The sequence below is a fragment of the Acomys minous genome, assembly GCF_964271855.1.
Source record: "Acomys minous genome assembly, chromosome: 10".
Lineage (NCBI taxonomy): Eukaryota > Metazoa > Chordata > Mammalia > Rodentia > Muridae > Acomys > Acomys minous.
In genome coordinates, this window is record NC_140491.1 from 111,218,036 (window position 1) to 111,233,990 (window position 15,955).

Consider the following 15,955-nt stretch of genomic DNA (forward strand, 5'->3'; position numbering starts at 1 on the left):
GGGCGCGGAGGGCGCGCAGCCGGACAGAGCAGGGCTCAGGAGAACGACTGAGGCTGGCGGGTGATTTGGAGCCGGGGGCGGGGAGCCTGGAGCGCCGCCCCGCTAGCGCGCCCCGCCCGTGGGAGAGGAGGGGCTGCGGCGCGGAGGACCACAGGAGGCGCCGCGCGGCCGCCGCTGTCCGCGCTGGAGACCGCAGCTCAGCGCAGGCGGCGCCTGTCCTCCGCGCCTCGGGAGCCTCCTCCAGCCTGCGCGCCCGGCGAATAGCACTCGCCATCTCCCACCGCGACCTACCGCTCGCCTTCCAGGTAAGTGTCTCTCGGCCGTGAGATGGAAACCCTGTGCCCGCCGCGCGGCCCGAGGGCATTGTGCGCGTCCGGAGGGCCGAGGACCCCGGCGATATGCGGGTGGGCAGCCGCAGTCCCAGGCCCCCGAGGCATCCTCGTCCCCAGAGGCTCCCTAGCTGGGTGGCGCGGAAGCGGGTGCGGCCGAATGGGTCCTTAGTGCGGCCAGAGTGGGAGGGGGTACCGGTGTCACGGTCCCCGCTCGCCGCCCGCCCTCCCTTCCCGCGGCTGCCGGGGAATACGGCCGGCTTCCTGGTACACGCATTCCACTCGATCCCCCTCCCGGCCCCCCGCATGCAGTTCTTCACCCCGATGCCGGCACCCCCCACCCCCCACCCAGGCCCGCTGGCTGGGAATGAAAGTCGGGGCCGGGAGGACTGATGTAATTGTCGGCGGAGAACCGAACCGGTGCGGGTGAGAGCGCCAGCGCCCGCGCAAGCTGACGCCTACACTGCACCTTTCAGGGAATCCGGGGAGCCGCGGGCAGTGGCCTGGCAAGTTGTGCATCGGGTTTGGTTGTGCGCGTGCACTGCGGACTGCCCTCGCGGGCACTCCTGGCTGCCCCTGGCTAGCGAGCCTGCCGCTCTCTCTGCAGCCTGCATCCACGCTCCCGGCCCGAGCTACCTTCTCTGGTTCAGATCGGGACAGGGTTTCCATTGCAGTCAGGACGTGCTTCTCTTGCGTCGAGCTTGGAGCTGCCCGCAGATCAGTCGCCGGGGACGCTGGGGGAGGAGGGATGGGAAACCTGGGGAGGAAGCTGCGGAGAACTAATGGCACCCTCAGATTTCTAAAAGCCTCTACAGTATGCAGATGCACCGCAAGCCGCGTCTTAAGCTGCCTTTGAAAGTTATGACCAGATACCGATTTTGTGACGATTCTGTAATCTACCTGAAAGGTTGGTGAAACTAGACACCTAAAGCCGGGGAAAGCATTACATAATGGACGATGAAGCAAATGACAGAAACTAAGCGGATCCACCGGGTTGCCAAATTATTTCTCGCTTCTGGACAGAAAGTCTTATACGGCTTTTTAAAAATCAGAATTTCCATTTTGGAGTCAGTGGGCAAGATTTAACAAATCATTTCTTATATTCGATTGCAATTTCCCCTAACAAAATAATATTTTAAACATGTTTTCCTAAATTAAATAAATACATATTAATTGATAGTTATGTCACAGAGTTAAATGTATTTTTCAAGGGAAAAATTAAATTTCTATCTTAAAACTATTAAACTTTATTTTCCTCTTTTTTACTTTTTGCATACATCTCTATAGCCTCCTTCTTCACCCCCACCCCTTTGCTTTGGAAGCGTTTCTACAGTTTTGAATACTGCAAGATCACGATGTTGATATTCCTATCTAGTGCTTGCTACGGCATTGCAGGTACAAAGACTCATAATAATAAATGAATCCGAAGACCTCATAGTAACTCTGGGAGCCAGCAGGTTCCCAAGGTCGAAGGGAAGATGCTGTGTAACTCAGCTCTAATCACCTACAGAGAATGTGCACGCCTCATTGGGTTACAAGGAAGGCCCTGATTGGTAGAATATTATTCCTGTTATTGGCTTCCTGATTTAATATATTTTAACTCAAAAAAATTTTTTTAAGTTAATAGGATATTTTGAAATTAAAAACCTTTGCTTTTTACCAGCCTTAAAAACTCTTGGCTTTGGCCAGTTTTTCAGTTGTTATGTCAGTAATTTAACTATACCTTTGGCGGATAGATTGCTTTTGGGGAGACTTCTGTTTCAAATTGCGATGATTTGTCGGGTGTGTCTTGGTATGTTGTAGCCCTGTTGGATTTCACAGGATCACATACTAGACGCTGTCCTAGCTCTATTTTGGTTTAACCTCAACTTGGCTTTTACTCATACTTAAGTTAATTTTACTTCCGTCTGTCAAAGATGAAATATTTTTGGTGTAATAGTACTGTAGATGGGTACAGAATTATGTGAAACTACAAGTGGACAGAAGTGTCATGTGATCACTTCTGAGGTTAGGAAGACAAGGGAGAGTTCACTCTACTGCACTGCCCGGCCAACTAGCATTCTGTGGTCTCTGTGTTGAGAATTCCCATTAAGTCTCCACTGAGCTGATGACACTGGTTTAGGTTCTGTGGGTCATAGACAGGATGTCCCTGCTCTCCTAAGTGTATATCTACTTTAAGAAACAAATTGTTGAAAGTGTGTGTGTGCGTGTGTATTTGTTTGCTGTAAAGGTTAAGAAATACATATGTTTTTAAAATCTTGGGCAAAAAGAATTTAGTACTATTTCTTTGTTTCTGGTTTTTTCCCCCTCCCGTATTCAACACTGTATCACCATCCTGTTTGTAACAGCAGCTAATGGGCTTCCACGGCTGTGGGTGCTCCATCTGTGCCCTAGGGCAGAGTTGCTCACTGGTCATCTTCTTCTGCATTAAAAGAAAGTTGCACCAAAGGTGCAGGTGCAAGCATTTCTCCTGGGCAGATATCAAAGGACAGAATTGCTGGGTTGTAGAGTTGTGTGTTTGTATTACTAAATATTGCCATATTCTATTGCAAGATTCTTATGTTAATTCACACAGAAACCAGCTAACACAGATAAGCAACTACAGAACCAAACTTTTTTTGCATACATGTTCTGAAACACTTTTTGTTTTTGTTTTTATTTTATTTTATTTACTTATTTATTTATTTTTGGTTTTTCGAGACAGGGTTTCTCTGTGTAGCCTTGACTGCCCTGGACTCACTTTGTAGTCCAGGCTGGCCTTGAACTCACATCGATCCGCCTGCCTCTGCTTCCCAAGTGCTGGGATTAAAGGCGTGTGCCACCACACCCAGCTGTTTTTGTTTTTATAAGAAGAGCAATAATGAATGTAAAACTTGGGGTGGGGCCAGCGAGGTGGCTCAGTGGGTGTGGCTCAGTGGGTGAAGGTCAATTACAAACCTCATGACCTGAATTTGATCCCTAGAATTTACATGATGGAAGGAAAGAACTGGTTCTCATGGGGTGTCCTTTGAGCTCTCTACTCAAGCTGTGGAATATATGCCCCCCAGAAAATAAATAAATAAATAAATAAATAAATAAATAAATAAATAGATAAATCATATTTTTAAAAGGTGCAGTTGTTTTTTTTTTTTAGGGGAATCAGGAAGATGACCACAGGCGGATATACTTTCCACATAGTGAGCTCACAGATAGTCATTATATTTTTAAAAGCAAAAACCGTGGCTCTTGCAAAGAATCAATGATGATATTTTAAAATTCCCAGGAAAAAAGAAAACAAGGTCACTAGAGCTGACAGGCAACAGGCTTCTGTGGCACAAGAGCCAGAAGACGTCACCTGAAGTACGAGAAGCTGTCCCTGTGTCTTAAGGAGGGATTGCCAGGAGTTGGTGAGGGACGTTGGCAGGAAGGATGGGCGGGAAGTGGTCACACTGGGAAGAGGGCTACTCGGAACTAGGGAAATGCATGACCGTGGACGAGGCAGCCAGGCATTGGCAGTTTTCCAACAGTGAAGTGTCAGCAGGGCTAGGGGACAATGGGTGGAAGGTAGGAGGAGCTTCAAGGCAGGGACCCCGGTTGCCTGAGAGCTATCAGGTTTGGAGAGAGTGGGAAAGGGTTAATCTTAAACCACTGGGAGCACAACCTAGGCCTTGCTGTTCTAGCTAAGGAAGAGAGCAGAGCTGGAGAGGTTCCCTTGGGTTTCAGATGTTAGATGCGGAGTGAGCAGATGCCAACTTCTGTGTGAACACACAGGCATCGGAGCTGTCCTGGGTGGCGCGGGTCCTAGTCCTGAAGGATGGAAACCCCCCCTCATGTATCTGAACGAGTCCAGGAAAGTCAGTGGAAGGGTGCTGCAGAAGACTCACTCGTATTGTCTCTTGCCGGATGTAAAAGAGACAGCTGACATCCTGACTGAGACACTGTGTAGTTGTGTGAGCATCCATGGTGACCCTGATCCACAGGGTTGAGGGAGTCCTGGGGTTACACGAGATGGATTAAGTGAGAAGGACCGAGCATTCACAGTGTGCAGTGTGAGAGTCGGGGAGCTTCTGATCCTAAGCTACCGCACAGCTATTCTCCACAAGGCCACAGATAACTTAGTAGGCCTGAGGGTTGGGCTCCCTTAGGCTTGCTCACCTGCTGTTCCCGACTGAATGTTGCCAAGCGTGGGTCCGTGCATGTATATTCAATCCTTATACCTCCTTGATAAATGCACAGTCCTCTGTAGCTCTGTCATCATAGGAGCATTTCTGCCTTCTCCTTTGGAGACAACTTTTTATTTGCTGCTTTGCTCTATTTCTGTTCTGGCAGGTTCTCCTCATACAGTTCAGGTTAGCCTTGACCTAATTGCGTGGCCTGAGCTGACTTCAGACTCAAGACCCTCTGCTTCCATTGCATGACTATTAAGGCTATAATCATTCCTAGCCCAGGCTTTTTATTTACAAGGAATAGTGTCATTTTGGCTGCACATCAGTGTGACAAACACTGAAAAACAACAACAACAACAACAACAACAACAACAAAAATGCAAACTCAGGGAGGAGAGAGTTTATTTGGGTTTCACATCCAAGTCACAGAGTCCCTCATGGAAGGAAGTCAGAACAGGAACCTGAGTGGCAGCTTGAAGCAGAAAACTTGGGGAAATGCTGCACGCTAGCCCACTCACAGGCTTATGCTCAGCGAGCTTTCTTATACTGCCCTGGACCATCTGCCTAGGGATGCTGCTGCCTGCAGTGGGCTGGCCCCTCTTACATCAGTTAATAACCAAGGTAGTGCCCCACAGACATAGCCGCAGGGCAGTCTGATCTAGGTAGCTCCTCAGTTGAGGCTCTTACGAGTGAGTTGACAGTTAAAGCTAAGTAGGACACGTGCCTTTTGATGTTTTCTCAAGTATGTGAAGAAAATGTTCAGGCAGGAGGCCTAGTCACATACTTTCGTTGGTGCTTAAATGGCCCTCAGTAAGCTGGCTCATAGACGGTCTGGCTGTATAGGAGACAGGACTGCGGCTGGGTTGGCAGAGAGTGCTTGCCTGCCATCTGCGTGCACGAGTTTGTCTTTCCGTAGTGCAGAGTTACAAAACCAAACCGAAGGAAACACAAAGTCAAAACCCACTCTATCAGTGCCTCCCATTTTCCAAGTTAAGGAAAGGAGGCCTCACACTTAACTCCCTGAGCCTTACAGATAAGGCTGGGATGGTTTGACAAGGAACTGAATTCTGACATCAAGGACAGGAAGTGCAGCCTGTCTCTTAAGAAAGAAATAGACGAATGAGAAAGTGAGCCAGGACTGAGATTTTAATCTTTCTTGTGATACATATTCATGTTTTTATATATTCCTTCCCTCTGTCTTTCTGGCTGTTTATCTTTTCTGACTAGACAATTAAAATGTGTGTATGTAGTTTTTAGTGCTTACTATTTTTTTTTTAAGATTTACTTATTTATTTTATATGTTTGAGTGCTTTGGCTGCCTGTATATATGTGCACCACAGAAAAAGGCATGGGATCCCCTGAAGCTGGAGCCCCGGATAGCTGTGTAGTCAGTCATGTGCTTGTTGAGAACCGAGCCAGGGTCCTCTGCAAGAGCAGCATGTGTTCCTAACCCCTGAGCCACCTATCTGGCTCCAAGGGTTTGCTTGCCCCCCCCCCCCACATAAATATAATTACAAAATTAAAATAACAACAACAACTACTTTGAGTTACTAAGATGTGTGGAAATCAGCGGTTTGCCTTTTTGGACAAATGTATCCCTGTCGTTTGTTCAGCCATGGGAGAGAGCACAGGGGAGAGGTAAGTCCTCTTCTGCTGGCCACTGTCGCTCTTTTGCCTGACACCGTCTTTCTTTATGGTAACAGAGACAGTCAACATGCACTTGGGGCAGGAATAGGACCTTAGCGTCCAGGTTTTGCCTCGCCTTTTACTGAGGCACCCTTTCTGCAGCTCTTGAGACAGACCTAGTCACCCTTTGAAACCTGTAAAAGCAGAAGAAGAAGAAAAAAGAACCACTCATTTATTTTTAGAATCCTCTCAGAAGTCAAACCAAAAATAAACTTGGCCTCAATTTCCAGCAGGAGGTGCAACTTCACATGCCCTAAACCAGAGCTGAGCTTTATTTACTTATTTATGCTGTGGTGTTGGGGATAGAGCCTGGGGTCTTCAGTGTGCTAGGTATATGTTCTACCACTGAGCTGCATCCTCGGCTCCTTCTTATAAATTCGAGGAAGCTACTTTAATGCTTCAGTGCACAATACAGTATTATCTATCATATGTAATACATACATTAACCCCCAAATATCTGAAAGAATGTTTAAGTAGATATATTTTGTTGCGTGTTATTTCTGGAGATGAAGCCGAAAGCCTGGATGTATTTTAAATTATGACCATATTTTTGCTTTCTGTTTATCTAGAAGAGCCAGACAGGCATTTGCGCATCCTCAGGCCATCAGGCAGCACATCTGAACGGTGCTTATCGTGTAATTTCCCAAGAATAGAAAGAGTGGCACAGTTTGAATGACATGTGGATTGTGAGGAGACATTAATACATTCCTTTTGATCCCAATAAGTTTCAAATTGAGGCAAGAGCTACAAGAGAGACAGACAGACAGACAGACAGACAGACAGACCAACAGACAAATGTTTTCTCATGTCCCGAGAATCAGTACTGAAGTGAAGGGTCAGCAGAAGGGGGTGGAGGAGTCTGCCATCTTACCTGCCTTTCACCCTGTCTCAAAAACAAAACAAAACAAAAACCCAACAGAATGTGACAACAGAGGAAAACAAAAGTGCACCCCATCCCCACCCCAGCCCCGGAAGCCATGAAGATCAGGCATTTTGGAACCCACTTGGCTTTCCATTAAAATAAAGGCTTTAAATATCTTGGAGATTGTAAAGGAAAGAAATAAGACTTAAACAAAACAGATTTAGCTTCATTTGAGGAGAGATCACACATGTAAGAGGCAGGGGTTACAATTTATCATAGTGGAGACTGTTCACAGCATTCCTAATGTCCAAAGAGCTCCTATGTATCAAGAAGAGAAAATGACTGTGTTGTTACCCAGCAGAAAAGGGTAAAGAAAATGAACAAGCTATTCACTTCACAGAAAATTAATTAGAAGCGGCGCTTTTAAGTACAAAATCATCCTTACTTCATGAAGAGAGAAATGGGAGCTTATAATACTTAATTTCTTGTATCAGCAAAAATCATGCTATTTAATACATTATGGTGGCAAGGCTTTCAGAAACCAGTGAGCATCATGCTTATAGTGAGGTGAACAGCAGGGCAGATGTGGCATCTGTGGACAGCATGGTTTGGCATTATCTACCCAAGTTAAACATTTACTCCAGGGACCTCAAGGAGTTGCTCCATTAATATACTTTGCAGGGTGAATTTGCATAGAAATTTATCATAACGTTGATTAAGGAAGAAGTGTAAGGAAAGTTATTTATCTTTAACTGACTAAATAATTTGGGAGCAGAAAGAAAATTAGATAGCTATTGAAAGCGCAAGACTACCTAGCACAGTGCTGGTGTGCAAAGGTCTCTAGGCTGGAATAGCCCAAGTCAAGGCACAGCTTAGACAGTGACTATTCCTGCTGACTGTGAACTCGAATGCTCTTTGTCCTGTAACTGTAAACACTGTTTCATAAGAAAACTTAAAATTACAATCGCCTCTTGTAAAACAAAACAAAACGAAACTGTGGGGTTGGGGTGAATATGGAGGGACAGCCATTTTCTTTCTGTTCCCTGGTCTTCCTTTTGGGTTGTTAAGTACGAATGCCGAGCGGCTCTTTCATGCTGATGACTTTTGGGGAGCCATTCTCAGCAGTGGAACTTTTTGTAACTTGGGGTCAGTCTGTTGCCGGAGGCACATGCTGACTTCCATCAACCGGTCGGTTGCTGTTACTGCTGCCCCCACAGGTTAGAGGTCGACGCAGGAGGACACTGGGAACATTTGTCCTTTGGAACAGAGTTAACACGCCTTGGCTCTCTATAGTTACCCAGCTAACTGGTCTCGCCGGAGAGAGGCTCACAAGAGCACTGAGTGGGACCTGGGTGTGGGTGGGAAATAAGGAAAAATGCAGACGGCAGAGACGGCTGATGCCTGGGGCTGGGAGAGCACAGAGCCAGCTAGCAGTTGCTGTTCCAGCTCCGTCTGGGCTGCCACAATAGAAACAGAGGAGCCCATGACACTGTGGGTCCCAGGCTTGATTACCTGTTAACCCTAACGTTTCCTCTGGTGTCCAGGAATCTGCAGGGTTTAATTGTCCTGGGTTCTGGGATTCATTTGTGGCCATCACTGATCTGCTCCTAGCTCTCTCCTTCCCTTGACATATCCATTCCCTGGAATAGTTTTTTTTTTAATTAATTAATTTTTATTTTATGCACATTGGTGTTTTGCCTGTATGCATGTCTGTGTGAGGATGTCAGATCTTGGGGTTAGAGACAGTTGTGGGCTGCTATGTGGGTGCTGGGATTCGAACCCAGATCCTCTGGAAGAGCAGTCAGTACTCTTAACCGCCAAGCCATCTCTCCAGCCCCTGGACTCTTTTAAAATGACTTCCTGAGTCTTTGCTGGGTCCTACTCTCTCATAGCCACGTGCTTAAGAGTGATTGTGTCATCACACCCTTGTCCATAACCCTGGGAGAGGGTACCAGCTATCAGTGTAAAGCCTAGCGTGGAGAGAGCTAGCTAGTACCGGGATTGCTGGTAGAGCGTTTTGGTTTTAGAAGAGTAGCTATGTGCCGGCAGGACCCCCGGCGGCAATAAATTGAAGTTAGGAGTTACTTATACCAAAGAAAAGGAAAGGTGTGGGGATTTATTTATTTATTTATTTATTTTTATTTTATTTTATTTTATTTTATTTTTTGAGACAGGATTTCTCTGTGTAGTCTTGGCTGTCCTGGACTCACTTTGTGGACCAGGCTGTCCTCGAACTCACGGAGATCCGCCTGCCTCTCCGCCTCTCAAGTGCTGGGATTAAAGGCGTGCGCCCACCACACCCGGCTAGGTGTGGGGTTTATCAGAGCTGCCACACACACAAAAAAATGAGTTTTCCAAAAAGTGATAAGATACTCTAGTCATGAAGTTGGGATTAACTATGCATTTAAGTAGATTAAATAATGCGCACTTCTCCATGGATGCTCTCTCTCTGGGTGGGTGCGTGTGTGTTATCATTCGTTTCATATCAGAGTGTGAGAGGGTAGGTGTGAGTGGGACAGGCCAGGGAAGTGCCTGTCCACTCCAAACTTTGTTTTGAAAGGTCCAGAAGCTGTCCCTTGGCTTCATGTGTGTTGCTCTTCTATTTCCCAGCATGCTGGGGTTTGAACCCAGGGCTTTGTGTATGCCAGGCAACTACTGCACTACTGAGCTACGTCCCTTACCCTTGACGGGCCTTTGTATGTTTGGTTGGTTTTTGGAAACAGAGTCCTGCTATGTAGCTCAGGCTGGCTATAGACTGTGCTTTCTCTTCCCTCAGGCCCTGTTCCTAAAGCTGAAACTATAGGTGTGTGTTACTGCCTCCTGGCTGGATTTGCTCTGTTTGCTTTTATGTACATTTCTCCCATGAAATTAATTAATTAATTGGTGTAGACGATTGAGCCACGGCCTTTGGCACACTAAGTACACAGTTTACCACTAAGTTTTAACTTAAGCCGTTCCTGAACTTTAGAGCAATACAAGTCCATTTTTCAAAAACGTAAAAACACACACAAAAAAGTATATTTTCAAATTTCTTATATTGCTACTTCTAAAAGTGTATTTAAAACTGACTAACTTTCAGGGTTTTTTTTTTTTCCCAAATTGTATTTATTACTCAGCAGTATTTTTAGTGTTTTGCTTTCTTTTTGTTTGGTTTTGAGACAGAGTTTTTCTGTGTATCCCTGGCTGTCCTGGGACCTCAACCTCAGAGATCCACCTGCCTCTGCCTCCCCAAGCGCTGGGATTAAAGGCGTGCACCACCACTGCCCAGCCAGTGTTTTTAATTTTAAGAATATGAAAGCACAGATCTTTTCCTCTGGAGTAGGTGTTAACTTCACAGCAAACTCATGTAGAGAGTGCAGAGTTGGTAAACATGCACACGTGTGGCTGCCGGCAACACTTGCACCATTGCTGGGTGTTGGTTCCAGTGAGAGAACCTCACTGAAACGTCATTAACCCAAAGTCCATGGCTGACGTGTGGGGTCAGTGTTCCTTGGGTGCACCGGTTGCCTTGTGCAGCTGTATAATGACGTGAGCTTGCCATCGTGGGAGGGGACAGGATGGTGGCACTGCCCTAAAGATCTGTGCTGTCCCTCCTTCCTGTCTCCGTGTCCACCTGAGCCGACGCCTTATCTTCCCGCTGTCTCTATAGCCAAACATAACTGTTTTTGGAATTTCTTTCTTGCTGCTTCGTTGACTTAAATTTTTATTACACCTAGTGATAAGCTTAATAAAGACATTTTCGGTTCATGTACATCATGCGCTTTGGCCATATCCGCCCTCTTAAGCTCTCTTCCCCCACTTCCTCCTTTCCCCAAAAGAGTCCTTCCCTTTTCTATTTCTTTCTTTCTCTCTCTCTCTCTCTCACACACACACACACACATGAACACACACATACATGCATCCATACACACAGCCATATATATACACACAATGATTTATATAGAGAGTTTAGGATTCGCCTATGGGAGAGGCATGCAGTATTTGTGTATCTGTCTCCCTAGGCCCAGAGTGTCTTGCTCGCTGTTAGGATGGTTGTTCATTGCTTTGCGGGCAATGTGATTTCCATCTGCCTTAGGCTGGGTAGACCTCCATTGTGCACGCACATTTCTCTGTCTGTTCACCCGGCAGTGACCACCTAGACTGATTCCGGAGCTTGGCTGTTGTCTGAGTGGTGCTGTGTAAAACGCGGCTGTGCAGGCGTCCCCGTGGCCTGCTGACTTAGATTCTTTGTGTGTGTTGCCCGGGAGTGATATCATATGGCAGTTCTGTGTTTAGTTCTTTTGAGGGACCATATGCTAGCCATAATATATTTTCAAAATTGTATCTGTGTAGTATATGGGTGTGTACAGGTGGGTTTGTGGGGGCCTTGACTGTGCAAGCATAGACACATGTGGAGGTCAGAGGAGGATGTCAAGTGCTTTCCTCACTTATTTATTTTGAGACAGGATCTCTTACTGACCCTGGAGCACACAGACTGAGCCAATGAACCTTTTGGCAGGGTTTGCCTGCCTCCAACTTTCCACTTCTCCCGATTGCTAGGATTATAAACAGGTACCATCTCTTCCAGCTTTTGTGTATGTGTGTGCTGGGATTTGAACTCAGGTCCTCATGCTTGCATGACAGACACATTACTGACTTCACCATCTCCCCAGTTCTACTACTCATAGCTTTTATTTTAAAAATTTTATATTTTGGTTTCTTGAGACAGGGTCTCACTATGTAGCTTTGACTGGCCTGGAACTCACCATGTAGGCTAGGATGGCCTTGAACTCATAGTGACCTGCCTTCCTCTGCCTCCCACAGTGCTGGGCCCAACGGCATGTGCCACCATGCCCAGCTTACCCATAGTTTTTAAAAGATACAGAACATGTTCTTTTGAGCATGTCATGTTTTATTGACTTCTAGTTGAACACGTAGGCTTCTTTCTTGGTATTACAGCAGCTTGATGGTGCTTGGCCTTGTAAGTAGATCTTTGTACACAACTCTGCTTACTCCCTAGACTTAACTGATTAGGGCATGGCAATGCTTTAAGGTCTTTGTTAGGGATCTGCTAATAGCATAGCTTTTCAGACAATTCCAAAATATTTTTCTTGTCTCCCTAATATGATGTGCAAGAGTATGGGCTGGAGAGATGGCTCAGAGGTTAAGAGCACTGACTGCTCTTCCAGAGGTCCTGAGTTCAATTCCCAGCAACCACATGGTGGCTCACAGCCATCTATAATGTGATCTGATGCCCTATTCTGGCGTGTAGGCGTACATGAGGGCAGAGCACTATATACATAACAAACAAACAAACAAACAAACAAATATTTTTAAAAAAGAGCTGCTGTTTGAACTGTAAGAGCACAGGCATCATTGGTTTACATGCAGCTCATGTGCTGGGCATTGCTTTAAATGCTTTGTGCGTAGTCACTAAATCTGGTTCTCACACTCATGATAACAGTCAGTAGTTTTTAGACCCATTTTAAGGATGAGAACACTGGACACAAAGAAGTTAAGGGACTTGCCCGATGTGGTTTACCTCTGTGTAATATGGGGACACTACCAGGCCTTACCTCTGCAGTTGGGTTAAGAGCTCTGGGCTCCTCTGCCCCACAGGGAGTCTAAGCAGTGTTGGCAGCAGTGTGAGCATCTTACTGCTCTAGAAATGGTACCCCAAAGACACAGCAGCTAACGCGGCCAAGGAGAATTTGATTCACCCTTCTTTTTAAAGAGTAAATAGTCAAGTAGAAATTTGTCTTCAAGTTCAACTTTGTCTACATCAACATTTAAACATTGTAGATATTTAGCAGCAGCTACTTAATGGCCGTTTTATAGTCCTTTTTATATTGCAAGGAAAGTGGGGACGACGTGTACATCGTATGCTGTGGATGCTGAGCTCACTGTGCTCCGCCTACGAACACTATCTGGCCAGGATCGAAATGTGAACCCAATTAGTAATCCCTGCTCTGAGTGAGGGACAGAGCTGAGAACTCGCTTTCCTCAGCCCACACCAGTGCCTCCTTCCGTGTGTCTGTCATACCCAAAAGCAGCATTTTATTGTTTCATTTCACCATTAAAATTCTATTTTAAGCAAATAGAAGTTTCTTTTCTTTTTTCCTCCCTCTTCTGTCTTCATCCCACGTTCCAGCCATTACATTCCTAGCCATTTGATATTTCTTTTTAAAAATGTAATCACTTATTATTATTATTATTATTATTTGTGTGTGTGTGTGTGTGTGTGTGTGTGTGTGTGTGTGTGTGTGTGTACGTACACTGCTAAGTGTTTTCTGGATTTTTTTTTTTTTTTTTTTTTTCCTGAAGGAGGTACTCTGACTTTCTTGTCTAGGTCTGGCCTAAACCCTGTGGTTTTCAGGCTTTCAGAGATGTTGAGTCTTTCTTACCTCTCAGCCATGTGACTTAACCTCCCAGACGTCATGGAGAGCCTCAGTGGGGGCGGGGACTCATGACTGCTGAGAGTGGATTTGGTGCCCCCTCACCCCCCCTCCACACCATTTAAAAAGCCTCTCAAACTAATGCTATTTAAAGGCTTTTCCTAGGACTAGAAAGCTCTGTCTGTTCATCTTCTTCATCCCACATTCAATCGCCTTTTACATGCTGGAAATACAGTGAGTGGTGCTCAATATATAAATTTTTGTTAACTGATTTGTAGAAAATTACTCTGTACATTGTTTGCTGTTAGAAATGCCAAATATAGGTTTGTTTTATTTGTGTTCACACTTTAGTCTTTGGGAACATTGAATTAAAAAAAAACTTTAAAAAATGTTGACCCTTTTCCCATTAAACTTTAATAAAACCACATATTTGAATAAAGCAATGTTGTGCTTCTAGTTTCAAATTTTCCATCCCAGGAGAGCTGGCAATTGTTTCTGTTTCTCCCTGTGAGAAATGTTCCTTTAAAAATTGAGAAAAAGTTTGAGGAAAATGTCTAATTATTCTTTGTGAGTTGGCCAACTGGTGCGAAATGGGTTTAAGAACTTTTCTTTCTTTCTTTCTTTTTGATTTTTTTGAGACAGGGTTTCTCTGTGTAGCCTTGGCTGTTCTGGACTTGCTTTGTAGACCAGGCCTGCCCCTGTCTCCCGAGTGCTGGGGTTAAAGGCGTGCGCCACCACGCTCGACTAAGAATTTTTTTCAAGGCAGCAAGGTTACCTATTCAAGGTTAACGAAGGTTACATACATTTCTTTAATCTGCAGGTACTAAAACTCTAACAGCTTCATCTTGGGTGAAAATAAGCTATTTGATACTTTACTGCAAATCAGTGCCTTGAGTTAAATTTAAGCAAAAATCCTTTTCCTCAGACACATACAAAATTTAAAAATTATATGTATGTATGCATATTATATACATGTATACACACATATATATGTACATATATATATTTTTTTCAAGACAAGATTTTCTCTGTGTAGCCTTGAATGTCCTGGACTTGCTTTATAGACCAGGCTGGCCTTGAGCTCACAGCAATCTGCTTACCTCTGCCTTCCCAAGTGCTGAGATCACAGGTGTACACCAACGCGCCCAGATTTTAAAAAATGTTTTATTTTTGTGTGTTCCTGAGTTTTTCTAAGTGCACTGCATGCATGCAACAGCCCTCAGTGGTGACAAGAGTCATCAGATCCCTTAGACCTGAAGTTACAAATGAATGTGAGCAACGTGGGTGCTGGGAACCGAACCCAGGTCCTCTGCAGGGGCTGTGGCTAGAGTGTTGTAAAAGCTGCTATCAAGTCATGTTATAACCTTTTCTCTCTCTCTCATCTGCTGGCATTGATGTGGTGACAGTCTTGCCAACGGGAAGTTAATAATCTCATTTTGAGGGTGTCAGTGGAGTGCTCCCTAGGGGTTATTGTTTGAAAATTGTTTGTTGGTTTTAGTTCTGTGAACTTTTCTGAAAAAACTGTTTATTTAGAATCCCATGGCTAAAATGTCTGCTTTCACACTTCGACTGAGTAATCTGTTGCGAAGTGTAGTTTAATTCACCTTTCTGACTTAAAAATAGGTTTGAATCCTGGTTAGTATTTGAGAGGAAATATTGGTGAACGGTTTTGGGGATTGATTATTAAACAGCTGATTCTCGCAAAATGAGCTCAGAATGTCAACCTCAAAGGAAAAGGACAGCTGGCCTTCAAAATAATGCTTCCTTGGGGATAACTCTGAGACTATTTCGTGACAAGCAGGTGCCCCAAGTCCCTGTCACCGCATTGTCTTAGTATCCAAGTATGTAAGATTTAATATTCGCCTTTCCAGCATTACCCAAATTGTGTAAGGACCTCATTGTTACCTGGTTCAACGTGCTCATGATTGAAAACAGGGAAAGTGGGGTATGGAGGGAGGGGTCCAAGCTGGTGCTAGACCACGGGTTGAACTGGCCACGACACACCTGGCCTGATGTGTGACGCCCAATAGGTTTGGTTTGCAGGTGTGTGCACACAGATGCTGGAGATGGCGGCAGAGACGGGGACAGTCCTTCTATTCTGAGATATGTGTGTGAGGAGGGGAACCCATGGCGGGTCCCACGTGTGCTGAGTTGCTGCTTTCTCAGATGTGGCATTAACTTTAAAGTCGGGTCACATATAGGCAAATATAGATTGGTCCCCTTGAGAATGGCATCACCAGAGTAGAGCGTGGGTTACAGCTCTTAAGCCAGCTGCTCCAGTACGGCAGTGCAGCGCCTGTGTCTGTTGCGCTCTTGCAGCAGGGCAGGTCATCCCCCCTCCTGACCTCTGTGCTATTGTGTCATACACTTAACTTTCCTTCTGTAGCGAATACCATGTTACAATGTTGCTACTTTCATTTGAACCATTTGTTACCTTTGAAGGTGATTTAAATAACAATGTAAAACTGTGTACTTATAATTACCGTTTATGACAGCCCTCTTTCCTTCTTGCTGCGGCTCCCTATATCCATCTAAAGTAATTTCTTCTCTGTGTAAAGG

General features: G+C 45.2%; 1 protein-coding gene across 7 annotated transcripts in view; it reads left to right on the plus strand.

Annotated features, from left to right (window-relative positions):
* Positions 1-207: 207 nt before the first annotated feature.
* The window catches only part of OSBPL6 (oxysterol binding protein like 6), a 181,846-nt gene continuing 166,098 nt past the window's right edge, over positions 208-15,955 (plus strand). For all 7 annotated transcript variants that reach the window (XM_084800157.1, XM_084800159.1, XM_084800160.1 and 4 more), the window contains exon 1: positions 208-305. The gene's annotated coding sequence lies outside the window, so the exon portion shown is untranslated. The remainder of the gene's footprint in view (positions 306-15,955) is intronic.